We start from the raw sequence: 27569 nt of genomic DNA on the forward strand, positions 1-27569 counted from the left end.
TTTATACTGTTCCTTCTCTACTGCCTAAAACATACCCAAATTTTCCCTGACCTTAAAAAAGTTTCCTAAATCCTTCCATCCATCCCCTCAAGCTATTATCAGGTATCTCTATTCCTTCTCAACCTAATTTCCAGAAAAAAAAAATCTTTCTATGCGCATTTCCTCTCCTCTCACTCATTCAACCCTCTAGAATCTGATGTCTGATCTCAAAATTCAAACAGCTCTCTCTAAAGTTAGAATGATCTAAATTGCTTAACGTAATGGTCTTTTCCCAGTCATCACCTTTCATAACCCTTCCAATCCATGACACTGCTGACCTCACTCTTTTCCTGGATATTCTCTCCTACCTGAGTTTTCATGACACTATTCTCACAGGGTTTACTTACCTGTCTTACTCTTCAATCTCCTTTGCTGGTTCATCATCCATATCCCCCTATCTGTGGGAGTTCCACAAGCCTTCACCCTAGGCCTTCTTCTCTTCCTATACAATCTTGCTAACCTCATCAACTCCATAAATTTATTTATCTAAATATCTTCACAGCCAGACGACTCAGATCTATAAACACCACCCAATATAACTCCCTGAACTTCAATCATATCACCAAATGCCTAACGGACATATCAAACTAAATATTCCAGAGACAAATCAAATTTAACATCTCTAAAATAGCATACCTCTTTTCCAAACTTCCCTATTTTTGTTGAAGGCACTAACATTTTTCCAGTCTCCCAGGCTTATAACCTCATCATGATCCTAGATGCCTCACTCTTCCTCACCTCAGAAACCTAATCAGTTGTCAAATCTTACTTTGCATTTGACTGACTCGTTTATGTTCCCACAGGTCCTAATCATCTCTCACCTGAATGACAAAAGCCTTCTAAATAGCCTCTCCTCACTTCAATCTATCTTATGTAGTTGCCAAAGATATTTCCCTTAAGCAAAGATTTAATTTTGCTGCTCCCCAACTCTAGTGGTTCCCTCTTGCTTCTAGGATTAAATATAAATTTATCTGTTAGACTTTTAAAGCTCTTCACAACCTGGCTCCAACCTATCTTTCAAACTTTTTTATATACTACTCCCTTTCTTGAATTTTAGGGTCAAGCCAAAATAGCTTTCCCCTTTTCTTCACACATGGCGCTCTCACATTAATCCTGTGCCTCTGCACTGGAATTCCTTCACAAATGGAAGGCATTGCCTTCTCACATCCACCTCACAGAATCCCCTTCTTTCAAGATGCAGCTCCATACAAAGTCTTTCCTACTCTCCCAACTTCTAGTACCCTTAGCACCATATATTTAGCTACCTTGTATTTACTTCGCATTTATTCTGTATAGTTATGTGTATGTTTATGTTTATATTTATATATAATACATATTATATGTGTGTATACACATATCCCTGATAGAATGTAAGCTTCTTAAGGTTAAGAATTATTTCTTTTTTTGTGTTTTTGTCACCAATGCCTATCACCGTGCCTGGAACATAGCAGGCACTTAATAAAGGCTATTTCTATTGAAGTCACTCCCTCTCACAAATATCATACTCAAAAAAAAATCATATTCTGTTCACAAAAATAAGTGAAGAGGTAGAATACTAATAGTTCTTTCCCAAGAAATCCACAAATAGGCACTCAACAATCCTGATACCATTCTATAATGAATCTCTAGTCACTTTTTGAACTTCCTTTAACTATTCTGTTTCCCAATGAGTATTTAAGAATGTACCGGGTTTCTGAACTTTGCTTTTCCAATTTCTGACTAACCAGGTTTATGATGAATCCTTGTGGACAAAGGCAGTCAAGAGATCAGGGTGGTAACCACAGTGAATAAAAGCTGAATGGCTGGCAGATCATTACATACAGAAGAGCATATATAATGCGGCAAGGGATAGCAAGGTGAGGACCCTTAATATGCCTTAAAGTGTACACATACAAAAAAAATTCATAGTTCTTTACAAACCAAGAAGAGTTAAGAAAAATTATTCTGATATTCTTTCTACAAAACAACTGCATTTTTATTATTATTTTAATGGTTCCCTATGAGTCACCAATATAAGTTTATCTCCCAATGAGAAAATTCCCTCCATCGATTAAGTCACTGTGTTGACACCTAGAATGTGGCACTGAGAGAATCACCAACTGAGCATTAATACTAAATGAAGATAAAAATATTCTGTTAAGTCGCAAGTCAATAAAACACTTAAGGCAATTTATTAAAAGACAATTTATACACAATAATTCAAGAATGCTTAATGAAACAGATTAGGAGTAAATTATCTCAATTGCAAGTCATATCTTTTTTCTCAGCATCTCAGAAGCTCATCATTTCTTTTAGCTTTTTGCTAATTTTGACCTTTGCTCTGAAAAGCTGGCACTATGCCTATACACAGACAGCCAACCTGGAGATATTTCAGTAACAAATCTAATCAATTTCATTTCTTTTGTTATGTAATTTGATGCTCACTATGTGCAATACCTACCAATTCTTTTCTCAAAGTATTCATGATGTAAAGTTACAATACTTCTGTGAAGTCTACAAGTCTTTGGTCTCTTTTATTCCTTCTTCCTGAGTCACATTTTCCCACTTATTTCTCACTATTCTAGCCTCCCTTCCCCCTTTTAATGAAGTCACCAAATTTCAGAGTATATGTTAATTTCATGTAAAGGGGTAGAGTCCTAAAAATTTTTTTAACCAAAAAAAAAAAAAAAAAAAAAAAACACAATTCTCAACCTCTCCATCCCTAAAAATGCTGGTGGATACATTGCAATTATTTATTTTCATGGTGGGGTTTTTTGCATATGTTTATTATGAGTACTATAAGACAACCATATAGCCTATGAAAAATATTTCTATTTTTAAGACCATCATGTCTCATTTTTTGGTCTCTCCAAGGAAACGTCATTGTTGCTCAGTTGTTTCAGTTGTTCCATTTAGGGTTTTCTTGGCAATGATAGTGGAGTGGTTTGCCAATTCCTTCTCCAGCTCATTTTTTAGATGAGGAAACTGAAACAAACAGGGTCAAGTGACTTGCCCAGCATCACACAGCTACAAAGTGTCTGAGACAAGATTTGAACTTAGTAAGATGAGTCTTACTCCGGGGCTAACACTCTATCCACTGCACTATCTTTCCATTTGGCTGCAACCTCCTTATTTGTTGTGGTTTCATTTATAGAAAGAATAGGAAGACTAATTGATTCAGCTTCTCCAGCAATGTATTTATCCCCTTGTTGGTCACTAGACAAGGATTTTACATTTAAAGTACCAACAGCAAAATTAAAAAAGTTTGATATTTTAGAAACTATGTTTCTTAGAATCCTCTTTTCCCATGTCTACCATTCTATTACAGATGCAGAAAGCAAATAACACAAGTCTAAAGCATTTTGTATTTTTCAGTTTCATGGATTGCCACATCCAATAAATAATTGCCTTAATCAGATTACTTGTGAAAAGCCTTTCTGTATTTAGCTAGGCCAGTCCTCAGAAAGCAGACTCATCCTATTGTCACAACCATACATAAAGTCCTACAAGCATGGGAGAACCTAACAGAGTTTGCCACTCACAGGACTAATCTTCAAGAAGTCAGGGTCATCTCTGTGCCAAGGTGAAGCATTAGAGTAAGATTCTGTGGATTTAATTATTCAAAAAAAATATGAGAATAAAAATGAGAAATGGACAACAGAAATCACATCATCACTAATTATATCAATTTTATGTGGATTTTAACTAATATAAATCAATTATCACAACAATAAAACCAAGTAAGTGATTACACACCTTAGTAAATACTTAGCATAATTGCGAAGTGAAGAGAGGATGGCCAAAGGCAGTTTAGAACACAAACTCATTTATACAATGTTGCAACAGATGATTGGTCACTATTAAAAAATATTGTTTCATAATGAGAAGCAATAGCAAGCAAAATCTATTTTAAAGATCTAAGCAAGAGATTCAACAAAGCAAAATCATCTCAAGGGTATTTAAGGATAAAAATGGGAAGATTTACATCAAAGGACCAACATAACAGAAGACTAGACATTTTGTCTAGTGCCTATTAACTTGCAAAAACAAAAAGCCCAATGAAGAATTAGGTGCCATAAGTAGAGAAATTATAGTTGTACCCATAGGTCAAAATACCAAAAAGTATGACCAGATAAAAGCCCTATGAATTCCCAGTGGAGAACACTAGTCCCTTACCCTGCCCAGAACTTATAACCCTTACATACTCACTGAAGTCTCTGTCAACATACCCTGACATGCACAGGCCCTCATGCCATCATTCTGTGGCAACAAGCAGTAGACTTCAACTCTGCACAGTTTCACTTATTCATCGAACTAAAGAACAGAAAAGACCGGTGGGGGGGCGGGGCGGGAAGGGAGGGAAGACATCCTGCTGGAGCAAGTGCATCTGTGCACACATACACCCCACCTCCTACAAGTCACTGGGACAGGAACTCAACTAAGCACAAAAAATGAGAATTCCCCAACAAAGGAAGAGACTGAAACAGCTTTGAGGTCCATGACTCTTTCAAAAGAGTCAGAAAGTGAGTAACAGAATATGAAGGGAAAAAGCTAAAACTGTCAAAGACCTCAGGAGAAATAAAACTCAATTAAAAAAACAGCAGTAATAAATCAACAGAAAGACATAAAAAGAGATGGGAAGATATCTAAATGATTTCCAATATCATTAACTATTGCAAGATAAAGGGAACTGAACAAACACTTGAGAAAACATAGGATCCTGTTAATTCCAAAGAGGGCTTAGAACAGAGGATATTCCAAAATGCTTCAAAAGAGCATTCAAAACCTTGAAAGAAAAAGGGAGCAAATGGCATAATTTTTGAATTGCCCAGAAAAAATAATAAGCAAAATAGAAAAACCTGAATCCACAATGGCTAGTTTCCCCAAAAAAGCAAAAGAGAAAACAATTGATTGAGAATACAAATATAGTGAAGTGAAAAAACACCCGGAAAAAGAGAAGCAAAAAGCAATACCGTCAAAAGAACACATGATCTCTAGGCAAAACACAACAATCTCAAAGACAGCTGTGCTGAGATCATTAAGGATCATATGTCTCATAGAAAAACATAACAAGACAAAAAAAACCCTAAATACAGCAAAGTAAAAAGTAATACTAGAAAACTGTCCAGAATTTATGAATGTAGAAAACAAAGCACCAACTAAGGAAGATCTACAGATAACCTTCAAAAAAAGAAAACCTATGCTTCAAACTTCAAGACCCAGAGTGGTTAAATCCAAGAACTCCAATGAAAAACATTAAGTTCTACAAGTGACCTGGAGGAAAATCTTCAAATATAAAGGAAAGAAAATTTAAATAACCTAAGTCAGTTCTATACCAACCAGAATGTAAGAGAATATATAACATATATTATAATATATATGTGTATATAAGAGAATGAATACATTCTAAAAAACAAAGCAGTTCACGATACAACCCAAAATGACAATACCCTAAAATCCTAAGCCTAATTATCAATGAAAAAGATGAACACTGAATAAAAGAGAAGCACATGAAATATTCCTTTTAAAAAAAACATACATGAGCAGATTATTCAACGAAAATTACCAAGAAAAGCACGAATAATGAAATCAATTACCCTGTGCCTAGAAAGTATTAAAAAAAAAACTTAAAAGATAAAGCTACAGGATTTTTTTTAAAAAAGGAGAAACTAACAATTGGGAGATGTTTTTCTGAAAGCACATAAGGAGATAAAACTGAAAGAAGAAATAGGAAAAGTGACAATAGTGGAGAAACAGGCCTATACCATCACCCTAGACTAATCAAATGATTCTGTGAGACTAAACTACAGAATGGGAAGGTGTACATAAAGGGATGGAGGTGGGAAAAGATACCCTAATTAAGTCAATAGTAAACAACAAAAGGAAAACAACTCCTCAAGTTGCTTAGCAAGAAGAGTGGGTAAGGTGGCAAAGGGAAGAATTGTTAAGAAAGGGGGAAAAAAAGAGGAAACTTTGGCACAGAGGCAGAACTGGGTGCCATCGGGCTATAAAGGTAGATTCTCTAATGGGAAATAGGGACTCTACAATAGGCATGATCTGGTGAGATTTGATATGCAGAGAGACTACTTCCTGGACAACATGATCTAAGAGAAGAAAAATAAAAGCTCCTGAGAGCAACTAGTACCCAGAAGGATGGGAATGCCATGGACCCAGAAAAGATATTCCACTGCAATGGAAAAAGATGATAGAATAAAGAGGGCATAAACCATAGTATCAGTAACACAGGGAGATCTCTACCATATTATGATAATAATAGTCCTATCCTCTCTAACTCCTCCAGGAATTGATACAAGAGCAAGGGACAAAAGAAAAAAGGGGGAAAAGGGATAAAATCTACAAGGCAACAAATCAAAATTAGAAGGAACTCAAAATGGGTATCTTAGAAGCTGTACTTCCAAAAGAGGGCATAAATAAGTATCACAGAATAAAGTTTAGAATATACATAAAGGGAAGGGAAATGATGAAAAGAAAAGGTAAAGAAATATTTTTTAAGAAAAAGGTATAGAAAATTGGAGGGGGGACCATAAAATCAAAACAAGTTGAAGGAAAAATAAGAAGCAGGAAATATTTTAATTATTCAACTGAGAAAGGAAAAAAGGAGACAAAGAATTATATAACTAAATAAAATAAAAAGAAATCAGTAAGCAAAACTCCAGGTGAAAGGAGTGACAAATGTGAGGGGGTACAAGTTGAACACCAGGGAAAGAGAACCTGTGGGTACAGGGTTGCTTTAAGGTAGATCAAACAAAAATAACTGTAGGGACAGAGTACTGCCTGGAAATAGAATAAGCAACCTAAAAAGTCCTAATTAAGAAAGAAAAAGCTATATCGGAGAAACAATAGAGAAAAATATAAATATAATCCTCTTAACTTTAAATGTGAATGGATTAAACAATACAATGAAAGGTGTGACTCAGATTGGATAAGAAAACAAAACCCCATAATGCTATGCTTACCAGAAAATCTAGAAAACAGACATACAAAGATTAAAAATGAGAGGCTGGAACAAAATTTATTATACATCAGGCGAACCCCAAAGGAAGATTTGCAATCATTCTATCAGAAAAAGAAAACGCAAATAATTACAATATAAATAGGAATAAAAAAAGAAATTACGTTATACAGTAAGAAAACACAGATAAAAAACCAGTATCAATAAAAAACTTATATGCTCCAAATGTCTTAGCTTCTAAAATTATACAAATCCAACAAATATAAACAAAAAGTAAAATGCAGGAATAAACAAACTGCTGGAAAAACTAAAGCTAAAAGTAGTATTGTAGAGTAGTGGGAGGTACAGCAAACTCTCCCACTCACATTAGACCAAATCTTGATCAGGAAACTCAAATAAAAAATCATAATGAGTTATTTTTCTAGCCCAAATCAGCCCAGGGAAACAAGATAATTGGGGATACTGCAGACTGAGTCTGGCCAGAGGCAGAAGTACTGAGCATTCCAGCTCAAATGAAAGGCAGAGCAATAAGGCAAGTTGTCCCAGAACCATACCTGGGCATTGCAACAGGAACAGATGACAACTGGCATCTCTTTCACCCACTATACTACGTTCTAGGTCACCAATAGGGAGAGGAAGCAACCGTGCCCGGGGGTAGTATTTTGGGGTAAAGACCAGCTGAAAGCTATAGGTGGTATACTAGGAGAGGATCTGATTAGCAAACTTCATGTAGCTTCAACCCCAAAAGTAGAAAAGAGTCCAGCTTCTATCCAAGTCATAAGCCTGCAGAGGAATAACCCAGGCAGGAATCCTGGACCAAAGGGGATCTTGAGGTTCTCACACTTTCAACCAATAGAACTTCCCAAATGGCTGGTAAGGGCAGAAGTGGGAGCAGTACACAATGTTTCTAAGACCCAAATCCAGGTCAGTAACCTGCAGAACTCAAGCTGGGTAGAACTCAGACACTGTGCTGCAGGAGACCACTTTGGAAGCACTGAGAACTTTCCAGAACCCTGAGCGGTCCCTGAGATCCAGGAATAAAACAACTTCCAATAGCTCAAGAAAGCAGAAATGGGATCAGCTTGGACCTTCCCTCCGAAAGTGTACAGACCTCAGCCCTAATACCAAGTTCAAAGTCAGGAAGTAGACTGGAAGAATGAGTAAATGAAAAAAGAATCCCATCATAAAAAGCTAGTATAGTGACAGGAAAGCTCAAAATACAATGGCCAAATAAGAGAATAACTCCAAAATAAAGAGCTAAACCTAAAAACAAATAAAACAATAACCAAAAGAAAAACACCCACCCCAACAGATTGGGTACAAATTCAATTAGAATTCCTAGATGAGATAAAGGAAGTGTTTTTAGAAGAGTTAAAATGTTTATAAATGCAATGAGTACTAAAAAAAAAAAATCTGAAGTGAAATTACAGCTATGAAAGAACTGGAACGGCAATTAATAATTTGATAAAACATGGTACAAAACATTGACCAAACAACAAAGTTCTTGAAAACTAGAATGGATTAAAAAAGCCAAAGACTCCAAGAGACTGCAAGAAATATTAAAACAGTCAAAAGACTGAAAATAATAGAATAAAATGCAAACAACTGACTTGGAAAACAGATTGAGAAGAAGAAATTTTAAGAATCATTGAGTTACCCGAACATACTGCCATGACCAAAAAAAGTGACTAGACATCGCCTTTCAAGCAATCTTAGAAGAAAAACAAAAACAAAACACCCTGACCAGATCGTTTAGAACCACAGGGCCAAGTTAAAAAAGAAAAAATAAACTGGCCAGCCTCCTTCTAAAATAAATCCGAAAATGAAAATCCCTGGAACATTATATGGAAAATCCAGAGCTTCCAGGTCAAAGAAAAATATCACAAATAGAAAAAAAAATAAGCAAGAGAACCACGGTTAGGATCAGATATAATACAACCACCATTATAAAGCACCAGAGAAACTGTAATATGATCATCTAGAAAGCTTACAGCCAAGAACAGCTTACTCCAAAAAGATGAACAGTGCTACTGTAGGAACCTTTAATGAAATAAAGGACTTCCAAGCATTCCTGATGAAAACACAAGAGTTCCACAGAAACTTTTTAAGTTCAAACACAGGAGAAACATAAAAAGGTAAATAGGAATGATTAACCATGAGTTTAAACAAAGATAAGTTCCCTACATTATAATATATACAGAGATGATGTGCCCCCTTCTGATAGGGAAAGGCTAACTAGGAAAGATCCAGTTTTTGGAGGAAATGTAAAACTACCCCAATATCTTTGCCAAGAAAAACCCAAATGGGGTCACAAAGAATTAAAAACAACTGCAACAAGTAGTTTTGTTATCGTTAGATGATCTTAAGAAGATAATGGAAAGAGTGGGGGAAGGAAATACACTGGGGGTGGGAGGGAAGGAAAAGTAGGTTAGGTAAAATTATCTCACATAATCAAGGTGTGCAAAAAGACATAAGGAAAAAGGGTTGGGGAAGTGGTTAACACTTGAACCTCACCCTCATTTGAAATGCACAAGAATGAAAAATCCACTTGACAAAGACACATTCATTTGGAAACAGAAATATTATTTTACTCAAAAGTGTATTAGGAATGAAAGGGGAGAAGAGGGAATAGGAAACTAGAGTGAGAGTAGATTAGTCTCCCACGCAAAACAAACCCTGAAGATATAGAAAACTATTTCTAGCTCTTTCTGGAAGGAAATCTGAGGGGGTGTCTGTTAACTGGGCAATGGCTGAACAAGTTATGGTATATAAATGTGATGGAATACTATTGTGCTGTAAGAAATAATGAAGGGCATGGTTTCAGAGAAGTTTGGGGAAGACTTACATGAACTGATGCAGAGGGAAGTGAACATAACTAGAAGAAAAAGTTATACAATGATAATAATAAAGATAACTTTAAAGAAATTCTCTTCAGCATAATGACCAACAATGATTCAAGAGTACCCACCTCCTGAAAGAAAAGTAAAGGATTCACAGTGAAGAATAATACATTTTTGATGGGGACAAGGACAATGAAGATATTTGTTTTTCTGGGCTATACATGTCTGTAAAAGGGGTTTTATTTTTCTTTCATTCTCAATTGGGATAAAGAGGGAGGAGGGTGAGTGTGGACTTTGGTTGACTGAAAGAAATAAAATATAATTTAAGAAAGAGATAACAACACGGCATCATCTGCCTGATGTTATGAATGAAGGACAAATAACAACATTAAAGAATATATATGGTTCTTATCACCACATGGAATTTTTACAACAATTTACCATGTCTTAGGGCAAAGAGATATTGCAAATAATGTAAAAGGTCAGAAATGATAAATGTATCCTTTATAGATCACAAAGCAAAAAAAAAAAAAACCAAAACAATAACCACTTGAGGGAACACAAACAAAAGACAGACCCAAATAGACTTAATCGTGACATCCTAAATACTGAATGAATCAAATAACAAATCAGAGAGAATATTAATTATATGAAAAACAATGATAACGATTAAACCAACATGCCAAATTTTGCGGCATGCAACTAAAGTAGTCAGGAAAAATGATATTCCCTAAAACACATGTTAACAAAACCAAAAAGGAAAAGATTAAGTAACAATACGTATACATTGTTAGAAATTAGAAAGTCAACATATAAATAAACCTAATAAAAGCACAGAAGAGGAGAGAGTAAAAATAGAGGGTAAATAGCAAAACTGGAGGCCAAAAATGCCATAGTAAGGAAAAAGCAAAACTAAAAAGTGGCATTTTGAAAAGACTAACAAAATCGACAAACCTTTTAGCCAAACTGGTTGATAAGAAGTCAAAATCAAATCAATAAAACAGAAAATAAATAAGGTGAAGTCATAACAAAACCAGAAGAAATAAAAAGAATTATTTGACCATACTATGCATAGTTCAGGCTTAGTAATAACAAAATTAAGAACACAAAATAAAGGCATATCTTCAAAAATAAAAATTACCCAAACTGACGGAAGACCAGAGATTTTAATCCAATCACCAAAAAAAAGGTATAAAAGAAACCACTAAAGAGGGAAAAAACCTAAACTTGTGGTTCTAATGGCTTTACTGGATAATTCTATGAAACTCTTAGACAGTTAAGACTAATTCTACACAACATATTCTTTAAAAATGAGAAGTGCTCTAACAAATTCCTTTTATAAAATAATTTCACTCTAAAACTTGAACCAAGTATAAAGCAAAAAAGGAGAACTATAGACCAAAATCATCAATGAATATAAAATTTAAAAAAGTAAATAAAATTCTGTCAAAAACACAATAGCAATTCATCCAAGAAATAATCTAATATGACCAAGCTGGACTAATACCAGGAATGCAAAAGATGGTTAGCATTAGTAAAATAATCAATATAATCATATTAAAAATGACAATATCCAAAACCACATGAGTATGCTATAAACTATGCTACAAAGCATAGGAATAGAGGAACTTTTTAAAAACACCATTAAAATTACTTGCCTAAAAACAAAAGCAAGCAACATATGCAATGGAAATAAACTAGATGCTTTTCATATCAATACAGGAATAAAACAAAGAGACCCAATGTCCCCAGTATTATTTGATATAGTTCTAGAAATGGCAGCAATAGCATTAACACCAGAGAAAAAAATTAAAGGTGTAGAAGGCAGATAAAACTATCTGCTGATGATGCAATGGTTTACTAATTGAGACAATTAATAGCCCCAGCAAAGTTACAGTCTATGAAATAAATCCATTAACAAACAAGAACAATCACTTCATAATAACAAAGTTGAAGATGCAATAATGGAAAGGGAAATAAATACTATCCAAAATAGCTAAAAAATGCATACAATATTTGGAAATCAGTCTACCAAAGCACATTCAATACCTGAATCAATTAAATTACAAGGTACTCTTTAAATAAAGTACAACTTAAGCAGATGAAGGAATGTTCATTGCTTATGATTGGGCGATGCTAACATAATTAAAATGTCAACATTATCAAAATTAAAGTTTTAGTACTATACCAAATTATCAAAAGAATACCTTGCAGAATATGATAATATGATAATAAAATTCATCAGAAGACACAAAATATTTAAAATATCAAGAGAGATAATGAAAAGGTTGGAATAAAAAGGGCAAATAACACTTCTAGAGCTTAAGCTATATTATAAAGCAGCAGTCACCAAGATTATTTGCTATTGGTTTTTTAAAACAGAAGATTAAGAGAAGAGGCTTACCCAAGGAAGAATGAAAAATAAAAACACAATAACCTAATGTGTGTTAAACTAGAAAACAATTTTTTTAATTAAGTTCTTAATTCTCACCTTCTTACCTCTCTCCCTCCCCTATTCTATTAGAAGGTAAGAAAAACAAAACCATTTACAAATATATTGTTGATGTTTGGTTGTTTCAGTTGTGTCTGATTCTTTGTAACCCCATTTTGGGCTTTTTTTTTGGCAAAGATACTGCAGTGGTTTGCCTGTCCTTCTCCAGTCCATTTTACAAATGAAGAAACTCAGGCAAACAGTGACTCGCCCCGAGTCAAATACCTAGTAAGCATATAAGACCATATTTGAACTCATGAAGGTGAGTCTTCCTGATTCCAAGCCCTATGCTTTATCTACTATACTACCTAAACCATACAGTCAAACAAAAATGAATTCCTACATTAAAATTAAACATGTCCATAAAAAAGGAGAGGAAGAAGGGGGGAGATGGAGGGAGGGAGGGAGGGAGGAAGGATGGATTAATTCAATCTGCATTATGAGTCCAACAGCTTTCTACCTAGAGGGAGATTGCATATTTTATTATGAGTCTTTTGAATTTCTGATTGGCATTTTGACATTGGGAAAGAATTCTCTATTTAATAAGAACTGCTGGAACAAATGGAATGTAGTATAGCAGAAATTAGGTTTGGGCCAACATCTTATACCTTGTTTCACAATAAATTCAAAATGGCTATGTGACTTTAATATCACACTTTTATAAAAGAGTTAGAATAGCAGATCATTTACCTTTCACAGCTATGAGGAGATGTATTTTTGAACAACAATAAAGACAATTACAAAAGATTAAGTAATTTTGATTATATGAAACAAATACTTCTGCACAAATAAAAATTAATGCATCTAGGATAAGAAAGGAAGCAATCGAATAGGTAAATTTTCTTGAATTAAAGCCTTGGTATCCAATATATATAGACAATTAATAAACATATATAAATACCAAAAGTCATTCCCAATAGTTAAGTGGCCAAAAGACTTGAACAAGCATTCCTGAAAAGAAGAATTACAAACTCTTAACAATCATAAGAAAGCTCCAAATCACTAACAATAAGAGGAATATAAATCAAAATAATCCTGGAATTTCATCTCACACTAAAAAAACAGGGCAGATGACAAAAGATGGGGAAAGCCAATGTTCCATGGGATTTAAGGAAGATAGGCACATTAGTGCATTGTGGAGGTGAAGAATCAATATAACCATTCTGGAAAGCATTTTAGAATTATGTGAATAAAGTCACTAAAATATCCATACCCTTTCACCCAGAGATTCCATACTAGGCAAATGCCCAAAAGAGCTCATTCATAAAAATAAAGTACTCATATACATGAAAATATTTATAGCAATGCTTTTGTGGTAGCAAAGCTCCATCAACTGTGGGACGGCTAAACAAACTGCATTACATGAATGTAAAGGAATATTACTATGCTTGCGAGAAATAGTGAATTCATATTAATACAGAAAAACATGGAAATAACATGAAGGAATTGATGCAAAATGAAGAGAGCCAAGAAAACAACATATACAATGACTATAACAATGTAAATTAAAATTACCACAAAATAATAAAAAAAGAATGTTGCAAAATTACAAAGAATAAGCATGGCCTCAAAGAGAAATATGAAAAGACAGCTCCCCCCATTCCCTTCAAGAAATGGGAGGTCCACTGATAGAGAATGCTGCAAGTTATTTTTTAATGTCCTGACCCAACTTAGCTTATTTTTTCTCTCCTTTCCTCTTTTTATTCAAAAAAAATCTTTCTTAAAAAATATGATTGTCCAGGAGGGAAAACAGAAAGGAATACTGAGGAAAATTTTGATGCCATAAAGCAAAAGATAATAAAATATTATTTTAAAAAACAAAAGGATAAAAATGAAAGGAATACAAAAAAGCAGTAGAAAAGAGCTGTGAAGATTATTATAGTTAATTGTTTTTACCATCAAGCACATGGGCACCGCAACAGATAGGCTTTAAGATGTTTAGAGGAAAGACAGAAATGGTACTAAAGGCAACAATGATGAGGAAGAACAGCTGGACTGGACCAAGTGTATAAGGGATCTGTGCTTCAGGTGGACAAATTTTGAGTCTTAAGGGATCAATAAAGGCATCTGAAATAGGAGAATACACCAAAAGAGTTGGAAAAAATTAAACTTTATTAGGACCAAAACAAAATGCAACAAAAATGGCAACAACTACCAACCTATACACCTACTTTTCCACCACAAAACCTTGGTAAGTCCTCCTTTATGATGAAGGTAGTTGCTCAGTTATCACAGTCATGTCCAACTCTTTATGACCTAGGCAAAGATACTGCCATTTCCTTCTCCAGCTCATTTTACCGATGAGGAAACTGACGCAAACTGGGTTAAGTGATTTGCCCAGGTCACACAGCTATTAAATGTCTGGGGCAGGATTTGAACTCAGGAAAATGAGTCTTCCTGACTCCAGGCCTAGCACGCTATCTACTGTACCACCTAACTAGTAGCAAGGAAAAAATACATATTCACAAGCAATATCAAAAAATGGACCACAGTTTTATCATTTTACAACTTACTCAAAGATATAGAGTACACATTACTATTTTGCTTACTGTTCACTGATTTAAAAAAAAAAAACAAAACATTGATTCAGCGGAGCAAAACATCTCTTATCCAACAAGGTGTCACCCATCTACACATCAAAATCATTCCAAATTCCTTAAAAGCTATAACAAATAACCCTAGTTCAACCACCCTCCCATCATAAAGGTCATGTAAGGCATAGAAACAGGATATATCTGCTGGCAAAAGGTGCTTACCACTATGATAGAGGAAATCTAGTGCATGCAAGTTGTGTCCCTTGGAATGTGAGATCCTCCACATGCACCTACTTGCACATGTCTGCAAGATCTAGAACACTGTGAAAACTCCTAAAAGAGATAAATAACCACTAATCATTGCCTTACCACTTACACAGGTAAGACTGAGGGGATAGATTGTCCATTGAGCATAGTGAGATCATCAACCCATAGTTTGTCCATCAATACGTACAATGTATCTAGGACAGTATAAATGGATAAGGAGTTAAGCCTGAAGTTGAACAGGGGAAGGAGTGCAGAACAGATTTATCTTCCAAGAAAAAAAAGGCTCATCCTTTTCTAATACCAACAATCCTACTACTTGTGGGTATAGGCCAGCTAGACATTGAACACAACAGTCTTCAATTCAAAAATTAGTATGACACACATAGCAACAGAAAGAGGCACATGACAAATGTTAAAAAGACTATATAGCCAATGAGGAACTTCAAATTAAAAAGGAAGTAAAAGATGCCATCAGGGTAAAATATGACTGGAAGAGAAGATGGGATGGGAAGAGTGATGACATGAATGACAGAGTGACAGAATATGCCCCTGATATTTTCATAATATCAGGAGAAACTGAGGAAAGCCTACGGGATGTTGGGTGGACTCCTTATTTCTGAGTAAATTTTGTATTCCTGTGTATTTCTAGTGTCATTTCTTCTGGAAGGAATAGTTCTTGTAATAACATAAAATTAAAGACACAGAAGAATAGCCCAAAAAGAATTCAGAGAACTTTAGAAAGACTTTAAAAATCAAATGAGATTGAGAATATTTCAAAAAATTAAGGACAATTCAAGAAAAACAACAACCAACTAGAAAAGGAGATTCAGAATCTTAAGAAAGAAAACAACTCCTTAAAAATTACAATTGGGCAAGGGAAAGCCAGCAAAGTTATAAGAGACTAAGAAATAATAAAACAAAATATAAAGAACGAAAAAATAGAAGTGAATGTGAAACATCTCTTAAGAAAAATAACTGATCTGGAGAACAGATCAAGAAGAGAAAACATAAGAATAATCAGACTGCCTGGTAGCTATGATCAAAAAGATAATCTTGATACAATAATACAAGAAATAATTAAAATTGTCCTGAAGCATTACAACAATAGGGGAAAGTAGAAATAGAAAAAAATCCACTTATTACCACCTGCAAGAAATCCTATGAAGAAAACCTACAGGAATATCATAGTCAAATTATGAAACCCCCAGCTCAAGGATAAAATATTGCAAGCAACAAGAAAAAAACATGGGGGTGCCACAATTAGAATCACACAACACATAACAGCAGCGACACTAAAAGACCAGTCTTGAAACACTATATATTGAAGAGCAAAAGAAATGGCGTTGCGGCTGAAAATCTCATTCCTAGCAAAGTTAAGATTAATCCTGAATGGAAAAAGTATAGACATTTAATGAATTGCCAGACTTTCAGGATTTTGTTTAAAAAAAAAAAAAACCCTGAACTTAATAGAAGATTTGACATATAAGATTGAAGAGAAATATAAGATATGTATCAAAGACTAATTACAAGGGATTCAATAAGGACAGGCTGTTTACTTTTTATATGAGGAAATATAAAATGTATTTCTAAGATTGTTATTAGTAATTGGGTAGTTCAAAAGAAAGACTGGGGTAGATTTGAGTATGATATGATTCTAAAAAGGAAAACCATTTAGGAAAAGGTAAAAAGAATATCTTATATAAATGAGGTGCAAGAGGAAGAACTGATACAGAGGAATTAGATGGGGAGGAGGGCTAGCAGTTCTAGAACCTTACTTTCATCGGGAATGGGTTTAACACATCCACATATACGTTTGCATGTATGTATGCATAAAAGTCTTCTAAATTCAGAAAGAAATAAATTCAGAAAGGCTAAGGGGATACGAAGCAGAGAAAGGATAAGGGATGTATTTTTAGAATGGAAAGTAAGGGAATAGAATAAGGGGGGGTATAAAAGGGTGTTTAGATTATGGGGAATGGGAGAAGAAGGGAGAGATCCTGGGGGGGGGGAAGGTTAAAGTAACAGAAGGGCAAGATAGCATGTAGTAGTGAAATAGAGGAGTCAGGAGGGATAGGAAATAACATACATACAAACATAAAAAAAGATTAGAAGCAGAATTTACTAGAAAAAAAAGCAGAGGTAATAATCAAGATCTCAAAGTTAAAGCTAAAGCAGATTTAATCAAAAAACAGGGAAAATATACTATATGTCAGCCATATTAATACTGTTTTAGACTATTTAAAATAACTACAGTATAAGGCTGGAATATTGCCGTGGTACAGGAAATGGTTGGTGGACTTAGAAAAATATGGAACGACTCAGACTGATGAAGGAAGAGGTTACCTACCCTCAGAGAAACAGGACAAATTAGTACGGTCTTACATAAGATAAATGTGAATGTATATGTCTATGTACGAAAATGATTATAGATATCTAAGTATATGTATCTGTACGTGTGTATATGTACATATATGTATATGTATTTATATATTATATATATATAAATATATCCACATTTAATTGTAGCCTTCTTGGGAGGGGGAAGGAGTGGGAGAAAGGGAAAAATAAGAACGAAGTAAAAAAGTATACAGCAGAAAACAAAAGAAAACTTACAAGCAAAGATGGACAGCTGTGAACACAATGTATTCACATTATTACGTAGGCTTTCTTGAAATGGAAAATTACTATTATATATTTTGAATCCTCTTACATTCTGCTGTGCACATGGCAATGCTTTTCCTTTTTAAATTTTGTATTTAAGTTTTAATATTTCTTTATATTGTTTCTTTTTTTTACTTATTGTGTATTTAAGTTTAAACTAATTTAAAAAGAGAAAAAAGTAAAATAAATAAAATTTCATTAGCATATAATGCCAAGTGTATCAGTAATATCAAATATATGAATGCTCCTGCTATTTTTAGTACTTAACACCAAATACGCTCTTCCTCTCCCCAAATAATCTTGTATTTTACTTGTAGAAATTCTTTATCTTGCCAGTAGACTGTAGATTGTTTTGTCTTTGTATCCTTGATACCTAGCTCAGAGCTTTTCTGTAGGTATTTAACAAATAGAATGTGGCTAGTTAAAACTCACTAAAAATCTTACTCCAGGTTCTCAAAGTCTATGCCAGTGGAGTCCATCTCTAGCAGATCCTATCAGACCAAAAAGTTCCTATTCATATGCCTGTTATCCAAGGACCAGCTGAAGGAAGGTTCCGAGACATTTAGCACTACAATTGGTCATGTTTTATAACTACAGCAACTGATTTAAACCATCCACTAAACTATGGAAGGATTGTGACCTTCATCAGTGAAGGAAAAACCTACATAGGTCCTTTCAACAGTAAGAAAGGTGGTTAACAGGTGATATTAAGTGGCTCAAGATTAACTATACAACTACAGTAATTACAAAAAAGCTTGAACACTATCATGCCTTTGTACCTCTTCAATCTGACCTAGAGCAAATTTCAGCACCTTCTTTAATTCAGAAGAACATTAAAACCTACAAATGCTTAGAAAAGGCCCAAGTCAAAAGCAGACAGAAGAAAAGAAAAAAGTAATGAATAAAGGAAAAGTAGTAAGGAAAAAGGAAAAGTAAAACTGAGTGAAAAAAAAAGTTAAGATGCATACAGAGTACATAAAAGAAGGATGATACAATGTAGAGGTGAGGCAACCTGATTTTTTCCTAATACATTCAATGGTGTAGTGAATAGAGCATTAATCCTGGAATCAGGAAGACTGGAGTTCACATTTGACCTCAGACACTTACTAGCTGCATGACCCTGGGCAAATCCCTCAACCTCCATTTGCCTCAGTTTCCTCAAATGAAAAATGGGGAAAATAATAGCACCTATTTCCCAAGGTTTTTATGAGGATCAAATACGATAACTGTAAAGCACTTAGTATAGTACCTGGCACGTCATAGACACTATATACTTATTCCCTCTACCATTTCCCCCAAATAACAAAGAGCTAAAAGCCTGGCCCCAGAGAAAAGTTGACAAACCATACCTCCCCACTTTGCACAGGTTAACAAATTATAGGTGTAGGATATTGACTGTACTGCCAGATACAACTAATGTGATTAGTTTTACTGAATTTTTTTTCTTTTTAAAATTGTTGTTCAAAGATTTATTTGAGTAAGGTAGAGAGATTAGGAAATTAAGGTGATATTAAATCTTAAGGTATCAATAAAAAAAAAGGCAAAACTAAAGTCTCACCTCATCCCAATGCTACTGATATTCTCTGTGGCTCAGCTGCTTATGTAGATGCCAATAAGTGATTGCTCAAAGCTGCTGAAGGAGAAACAGAGGTTTGGGGAAATTTCTTGTTGTATAAGGGCTAATTAGCAACTGAAGCAGAGATCCAAGATCCCACAAAATAAAATTACAGCAATTTGGGTGGGGAGAAGCCTGTTTTAACCTTAGAAACTTTATCCCATCTTCTGTAAGTTCATAAGAATAGGGAACCCTATCTTTTCTACACTACCTCCCCAATTAAGAAAAATTCAAAATTCAGTGCTTTGTTTTGTCTTTTACAGAACCACGCTGCCCTGCTATGTGTGCCAGACATTCACATATATCTCATCTAAATGAGATATAGCATCTCATTTAGGGATGCTATATTGGTGTTGTTATCTCTCAAAAAAACCACATTGGACTTCATCTGGTTTTCTCTATCTTTCTAAATTATGTACACACTCCATTCTTGCTGCCTAGGAAGTTTACAGCTATATATATCAACATATAGATATACGTATGCATATTTGTCACTAGGGTTCTACTTGAGTGAATTCTGTATTCCTTTATTTCTAAGTGGCATTTCTTCTAAAGGAAAAAAAGTCAGTTGCTGGGTACAAAATTGTGTAATCCACTTTGCCTTAAAGTAGCACTCTCATAGGTATAAGCAAAAAACAAGTCATAATTGGCATAGTAGTAAAAGCAATAATCTCCAAAGTTCCATTGAATCTTAAGAGAGCACTAAGATTCATCACACTGCTTTGCATCCGAAGTTCCTTTATCTACCGCCTCCTAAAGCCACAAACAAAACAAAATAAAAAGCAACAATTAAAAAAAACTTACATATACCCTTTGGGAAGATTTTTAAACTAATTATCATATATAATAATCAACCCAGTAATCAAGCATTAAATTCCAACCTATTTAATTAGTCCTCCAAGAAATCAAGGCTATTTGTTGTTGCTATTGTTTTTGCTGCAATCAATCTTAGAACAAAAAAGTATAAAACCAGATTGGTGTGAGGGAAAGGTTGAGGTAACCTTCCCTGATAAGACTGCAACCACAATTTCCTTTCAGGAGTCTCTAAAAAACCCAGAGATAACCTCTAGAGAAAGTATCACTTGAGTTTTAATTAAAAGTAAGTGACAATGGAAGTCCCACAGCACGGAACAGTGAAAGAACACGAGTGAGAGTAAAAAAATCTACTCACTTAGTAAAACTAGTTGATCAAGTCACATAGTGTTCATGAGTCTGACTAGCTGATCTCTAATGTTCCTCCCAACACTAAAATTCTCTGGATTAAGTTCTATTAAACAGATTTGGTTCCACAAACAGTTCATTAAAGGATGTGAGGAACAGAGGTCTGAATTTCTTATTAATACTGTTCTTTAAAAACCTTCCACTGACTTCTACTGAAGAACATATGCTTATTTAGGGGAAAACATAAAAAATTATTAATTTTCATTTTCATTATTTTCATTGTGTTGAAGAACACAAAGATTTTCAAAAACTTCCCTTTTCAACTTAGGAATAATCCCTTATCTACAGAGCTTAAAAAGTAATAAAATTAGAGGGAAAATTCCTACAGATAAGCAGTAAGGTATGATGGGTAAAGAACTAGCCTGAGAATTTGGAAATACTGACTTTATGTTCCACCTCTGACATACTTGCTATGTGATCACTGCCAAACAGGCAACTCTCTAATTTAAGAGACTGTGCCAATATGCATTGGTAGAAGGGGCTGTTTGGGAGTTTGCTATGCTAATGAAATCATAGCTCTAGTCCAGAAAAAAAAATCATGCATGGAGTAATCATATTAAAGCAATTAAGATACTACTACTACCATTAACACCACCACCACCATTAGAGATATTATAAAAATTAAACACAAATGAATTTAACAAATATCTTCTCTGTGTACACTCAAGACTTATCATTATAGCTTTTTTCTAGGTACACTGAAATACTTCCTAAGTGTAATTAAAAATAAATAAATGAACTGAAGAACATAGCCCAAGATTTCTTGAAGAAACAGTGTAACTCAAAAAATTTAGTCTAAGTAAAAACCTCCCAAAAACATATAGTCAATATAAAATACAATTATTCCTGCTTCGTTAATCAAATATTCCCAGGATAATTATCTAGTTAATTTCATCAATTAAGATCACACCCTAGGGCTAGGGTCATGGAAAAAGACCTTAGAAAACATTTTGTACAGCCCCTTCATTTTATAGCTCAAAATAAATTAATGCCAAGAGACACTGATTTACCCACGGTCACACAAGTAGTGGGAGGGCCTTGAAATCAGTTCCTGGCACTCCACTTTTGGGGCACTTTCCTCTTTATCTGGCTGCCTCCCCAAATAACCCCCACCAGAAAAGCGTATTAGCCTGATTTCCCCAATACTGCAATTTCCATTAATCAAATTAATCTCAAATTCTGAAATATACAGTTAAATGTGCACTAGTAACAATACAACTGAAGTATTACAACCAAACTCCATATAACTAAATCCACAAACATCTTTTAAAATTTTGATATCATGTTTATTTTAGTAATCATGATCAATTTCATTAGAAATAGAAAAACTTTCTTTATAGAATTAGTATTGGGATAAACCTCACAATCAAGTTTCCAACTAAATTACAAGCTAATAGCATGCCACAGTGTATTTTTGGGGACATAATCTGATTAATGACATACAAATATGTACTATAAAGAATCATATCATAAAGGAGTCTACTAAAGGAGTTAAGTTTTGAAAATAAGTTAAATTGAAGGGTGAAGTTGCAAGAATTTTCCAAAGAGAACAAGGCTAAACATTCCTAGCCCTTACTGTACATACTGGTTTTTTTTTAGAGAATCATAAAATTGGAAAGTGTCATCTAAAAGGTCATCTGAGGCAAAACGCTTTCTGAACCAGGAATATTAACAGAGTAGACTCTTGTCCACATTGATGATGAAGAATTTGACTTCACTGATATTCTATTAAATCATTCTCTACTTCAGCAACTTACCAGTACCTCTTGAACTTCCCCATCACTCACAATAGTATCATTTTGAAATTCCGAGATTTTGAAATTCTACTGACTGCCATCTGTTCCGTATTTAAGATTTTCTTTTGCCTAATCCTTCCCTTAAAGTATCCCCTGAAGAGACTCCAGATTACTTAATAACACCATTTTTTTTATTTAAACCTTTCGGTTTTTCTGAGATTCTCACAAATTGTCACTGATTTGTTTTTAACCTTCTATCCTGAAGTTCACTGTGAAAATTTATTTTTTCTAGTAATAATTAAAGCTTTGTTAACATTTTCAACACCAGCAAGCTATTAAGTCGCTAATTTATTCCAAAACAAATTTATTTGGGAGTCACATCCTGTCATACTAAGCTCTGGAGAACACTGTTGCAGGTTTTTCCCCAGGGAATATCTAGGATTTTCCTCATGAGAAGTACTTCAACCCTCTTACTCCAGGAAGCAAAGGAATAAGTAGGGAATATACACTGAACAAAGTTAAGCACAGAATCTTGAAATCATACAAATGAAGAAATAGCAGGAAAATGAAGAAATCACTAACTGAAGCCATGACGAAAGGAGAATTATTAAAATGTAAGATTTCCAGGGAAGAGATTACATAGTTTTCTTTATAGACCCCTTCAAATTTCAAATGCCCAGGCATCTTTACTGTCAAGAAATTCTCATATCTAATCTGAGCGGTTTATGTTTAAGTTCACTTCCAGGAGAGTTGGATTTTCTTTTAGTTTCAATGAGAAAAATCATCTTTACATTTGATCCTGGGAAAATCCACTAGTGAGTTCCCTTTAACAGTTTAGCAATCATAGGTAATGAGCTATACACGCTGATTACCTATCTGAAAGTGTCCCATTCTCAAATGAGGTGCCAAAACTAATTACTGCCTTCTCAGTTACTACTTGAATCCTAGCTGTCACCCAAAGCACTGTCACAAGCTTACTAGTGTTAGCCTAAGCCACAATACAATCTTGTGCTTTCAAGAGCAAAGGTGATGGACATGAGAATGTAATCAGGGCACTGCTCATATAAAAGTGTAAATTATAAGGTAGAAAATGCAGTACCACACCTAAGTGTGATCTCTACAGACAATTCTCTAGACCAAGACTGTGAACTTTCAAAGATGTCTCCTGACGCTAAGGGGCAATGATAAAACCAGCAAGCCACAGAGGCAAGGAAATAACATAGCCAAAAAAAGGACCATTAGGTTTAAGTATTGACTGTAAATTTTTTACATTTTAAAATCTTGTTTTCAGTAATAATCAAGACTGTAAAATTTTTGTTGCCTTTTAAAAAAATAGTAGACAGCTAGGTAGTGCAGTGGATAGAGCTCCTAAGACACTACGAGGCAAGTCAGTCACTTAACCCTGTTTATGTCATCTATAAAATGAGCTGGTGAAGAAGATGAGAAAGCACTCCAGTATCTCTGCCAAGAAACCCCAAATGCTATTAAGAAGAGTTGGACATGACTGAAAAACTGAACAGCAGCAGCAGCAACAGATAGTGATACTCAGGAAAGTAGTTTTATAACTAAACATAATTATAACTTGATAAATGTAAACAATTAGTCCATAGAATTATATTTCATTTATCAAATTTAAATCCTTTTATAGAAATTCCCCTTTCCTAAAGCAAGTCATGAAGTGTTGTTGTAAAGTTTTTTAAATGATCACTACTTTACCTGAACTTTTAAATGAAATCAAAAATTTAAAACATTGGCTTAAGATCCAAAACTACGTTAAGTCAATCCTGTAATGCATTACATATAATATGGAGTAGCTAAGTTTCTAGCCTTTTCGTCTGACGGTTTCAAGGGTGGTATGGCTAGGGTTCGTAGTTCACTCAACGAATGGTTGAGCCATGAAGTTCACTGTTCCAGTCATGGAACCCACCACTAAAACATTTATAACAAAAGGAATTAGCCAAAGAAGTGTGGCTGGATCACCACAAATATATTGGGCATACAGTATAATACACAGCATTATGTGGCCAACACATTATTTTCATAGATCTACAAAGAACTTATTAAAATATTTTCAAAAGGATGCTTCATATATTTTAGGAATAATGTCAGATTTGCTTTAAGTTTAGAATGGCTAAGTTATAAAATTTTTAAAAATATATAACCATCTTATACTGGAGTTAGAATTTTTAAATTATTATGAATGTCAAGAGGCAACGTGTTTGACCCTAGATTAAAGACCTTTCTTTTCCTAAGACAAGAACTCTCTTCCTCATGAAATACACTACAATTCCTTACGTAATATTCTCCAAGGTCTTCTGTGAAAATATTGATTTTTATTTTCTTCCCTCTTTCACCAATCATCAGGTAGTAAATTAAAATGAATGAGTGCATGGGGAGCTCGGTGGACCTTAGTGACAAAAATTTCAAAGGTTATACAAGAGTTGTCATAATAATATAGAACTAGTACAAACTATTCCTATGTGCAAACATGGACTCTATGGCCAACAGTTGTTTATGTACGTGATCTCACAAATCAAAGCCTACTTGCTAAGATTTTCTAATTGTAAAATGGAAATGTTATGAAGTGCGCCTGCATCCTACCCATTAAAGAAATGTTATTATCTCATGCTACACAGCTAGAGACCAACATGGAGTTTAAGATTTAAAAAGGGAGATACGATGGTAAGCAACGCATTAGAATATATAACCATACCATCAGTCTGGTCCTAACGTCATCATTTATGTGAAAAGTCAGGTTACAAAATTATTTCAATGGAGAATATATGCTTTACAGGGCAACGAGTAGCACTTTTAATTTTTAGCAAATAAGGAGGAGTTATAAAACCAATAGTAATCTTCACTACTTAATGTCAAAGGTAGAACATAAACTCCTTGAGAACAGGAGGTTTCAACTTTTTGAATTTAGCACAGTGCCTTGCAGAACTGATGAAATAACTGCAAACACCTGGAATTTTAAAATACACATTTCGAAAATACCTAGAGTCCATTAAATTTATGGCCAGATCTTTAATAATGTAAATATTCAATGTGAATTCTGTGTCTTTTACCTTTCCACTGTAAAAAGCGGGTGTCAGATTATTTGAAAATAATTACTATCATGTGATATGCCTTTTAACTTTACGTAAAAAATGCTTTCGTTCTTTTTTTTTCTTCACATCCATAAACTGTCGAATGCCCTAGTGCTACTGGTGATGTTTGCAGGAAAACCTCTTCCAATTTTTTTTTTAAATAATCAAAGAAACCACCCCAGCCACGGATAATTTACACACACGTATCTGGATGCAGATATATGTATGCAGATATATACTGACATACACAGCCACCTTTCTTTTAATGCTAGCCTCGCGTCCATCTAGTCCGAGACAAAGCCGCAGGTCGGGTTATATTATTACAAAGCCTTCTGAAGCTTCCAATGATTAAACCCCAAGAGACTCCTGATAAACAACACTAAAGGTCTAAAAGCAAGACTCCGCTCTATTTCTTAACGCCTATGCAATGAGATCACGGGACACCCCCGGTTCTTATCTCACACCTTTCGGTAGCCATCCGATAGCTAATGATGACTGATCACTAATTAGAGCCCTTGATGTTGCCGATAAGGAAACCCGGCCCCAAAGCGGGTGACTGGTCTAAAGAACTAGGGTTCCCTTGAAGTACATACAGTACGATTCCTTCACTGCTAATATTAACGCGGGGGGTGGGGGGGGTGGGGCAGAACCGCATCTTCTGGACTCCCCGTCCAGCGCTCTTTACACATCAACAAGGGCAAGGGACGGTCCAATAGCGCTCTCCTGCCATTACTGAGGGATCGAGGCGGTATATCCCTTTTTAACTATCGATTACCGTGTCTGGCTGCCTGCCCTCGTATTACGGTTGAGAAGGATCAGCTGGTGTGGTTCCTGTCCCTCCAGAAGCCTTCCAATGCACAATAATCAATAAAGATAAGATCCCGGGAGTCAAAGGCAGAGGAATCCTACGGTTCCGAGCATCCACCCGGGGGAAGACCTCTACAAAACAACGAGGGGAAGGGAGCGTTATTACCTAAAAGTTTTGGGGGAAGGGGGAGCCCTAGGTTTCGTGCCTCGGTCTGCGCGTCCTTCCTACAGGTTGGGGGAAGGGCCCGGAGTGGAATTTACCTGTCCAGCCCCCGAGGGGCCGTGAAGGAGTGAACTACAGGTAAGGAAGATAAAACGCCCGGGAAGGAAGAATGGGGAAGTCTCGAAAAGGGCCAAGGGGCTGAGCACAGCATGGGTTTGGCCCAGTGGGGGACCCCTGGAGGCGGCAGGTGGGGGAGGAGTGTGGGAGGCTGACCTCGGCTGGCCCAGAAGGGGCGAGGGGGCTGGGCAGGTCACCGCCGGGCGAGGTCCCCGGGAGGCTGAACCTATAACGGCCTTTACCCGGCCCGGACACCCCCGAACCCTCACCCCACCTCGGGGCGGTGAAGGGGAGGGGCGGCCAAAGCTTCTTACACGCCTGCGGCGGCCCCGGGCGCTGGAGGTGAGCGTGAGTCCGAGTGTGTAAGCGCGTGTGGGTGCCTGGGGGAGGGGCGAGGCGGGGGGCGGGGGGGGTCCGGCCGTTACCGGCGGTTTGGTGGCGCCCCCCTCTCCCCTCCTCACCCCTTCGGTCTCCGGATGTTGGTCACAAGTCTCTGGGACCAACGACCACAAACCGTCGCCGCTGCTTCGGGGACCCAGCGGGCCGTGTGGGGGCTGCCGCGGGGAGAGGGGAGGCGGGCAGGGGGCAGCTGCAGCAGCGACAGCTGCAGCAGCAGCAGCGGCAGCCGGGGAGCGGGGGCCGGGGGGTGGGAGGGGCTCGCGCTGTCCTCGCGCCTCAGCCTCGGCCGCTCGCGCCCCGAGCGCAGGCACCAGCGCCCGGCGTACTCCACCGGCCCGCGTCGAGACCTCCCCGCCCGCCGGAGCCGGGGCCGCTCCCAGCCAATCAGGCGCCAGCCCCTAGGGGCCCCCGGAGGTGGGAGGGCTGGGAGAAAGAGCGGCCCCCTCCCCCCACCCAGACTGCTGCTCACTTGGTGGGAATGATCCGAGACGCAGAAATGGGCGGGCCCGATGGTTCGGACGGGCAAGGAGGGTAGCCAATGGAGGAGAAGCTCCGGCCCAGAAATGTTTTGGGGAAGCCAATCAAGAAGGGCTACTTCGAGGTAGGGCGCACGTGGCGGAGGGGAACCTGCTCCGGTG

At 36.2% G+C, this 27569-nt stretch overlaps 1 protein-coding gene across 1 annotated transcript in view; it reads right to left on the reverse strand.

Annotated features, from left to right (window-relative positions):
* RBM46 (RNA binding motif protein 46) overlaps positions 1-27155 on the reverse strand; it is a 78926-nt gene extending 51771 nt beyond the window's left edge. Inside the window, exons 1-2 of the mRNA XM_036764798.1 lie at positions 26847-27155; positions 26221-26384 (exon numbers count right to left, since the gene is read on the reverse strand). The gene's annotated coding sequence lies outside the window, so the exon portion shown is untranslated. The remainder of the gene's footprint in view (positions 1-26220; positions 26385-26846) is intronic.
* Positions 27156-27569: the final 414 nt, after the last annotated feature.

This window comes from Trichosurus vulpecula, chromosome 6, assembly GCF_011100635.1.
Source record: "Trichosurus vulpecula isolate mTriVul1 chromosome 6, mTriVul1.pri, whole genome shotgun sequence".
In the NCBI taxonomy this organism is placed as follows: Eukaryota; Metazoa; Chordata; class Mammalia; order Diprotodontia; family Phalangeridae; genus Trichosurus; species Trichosurus vulpecula.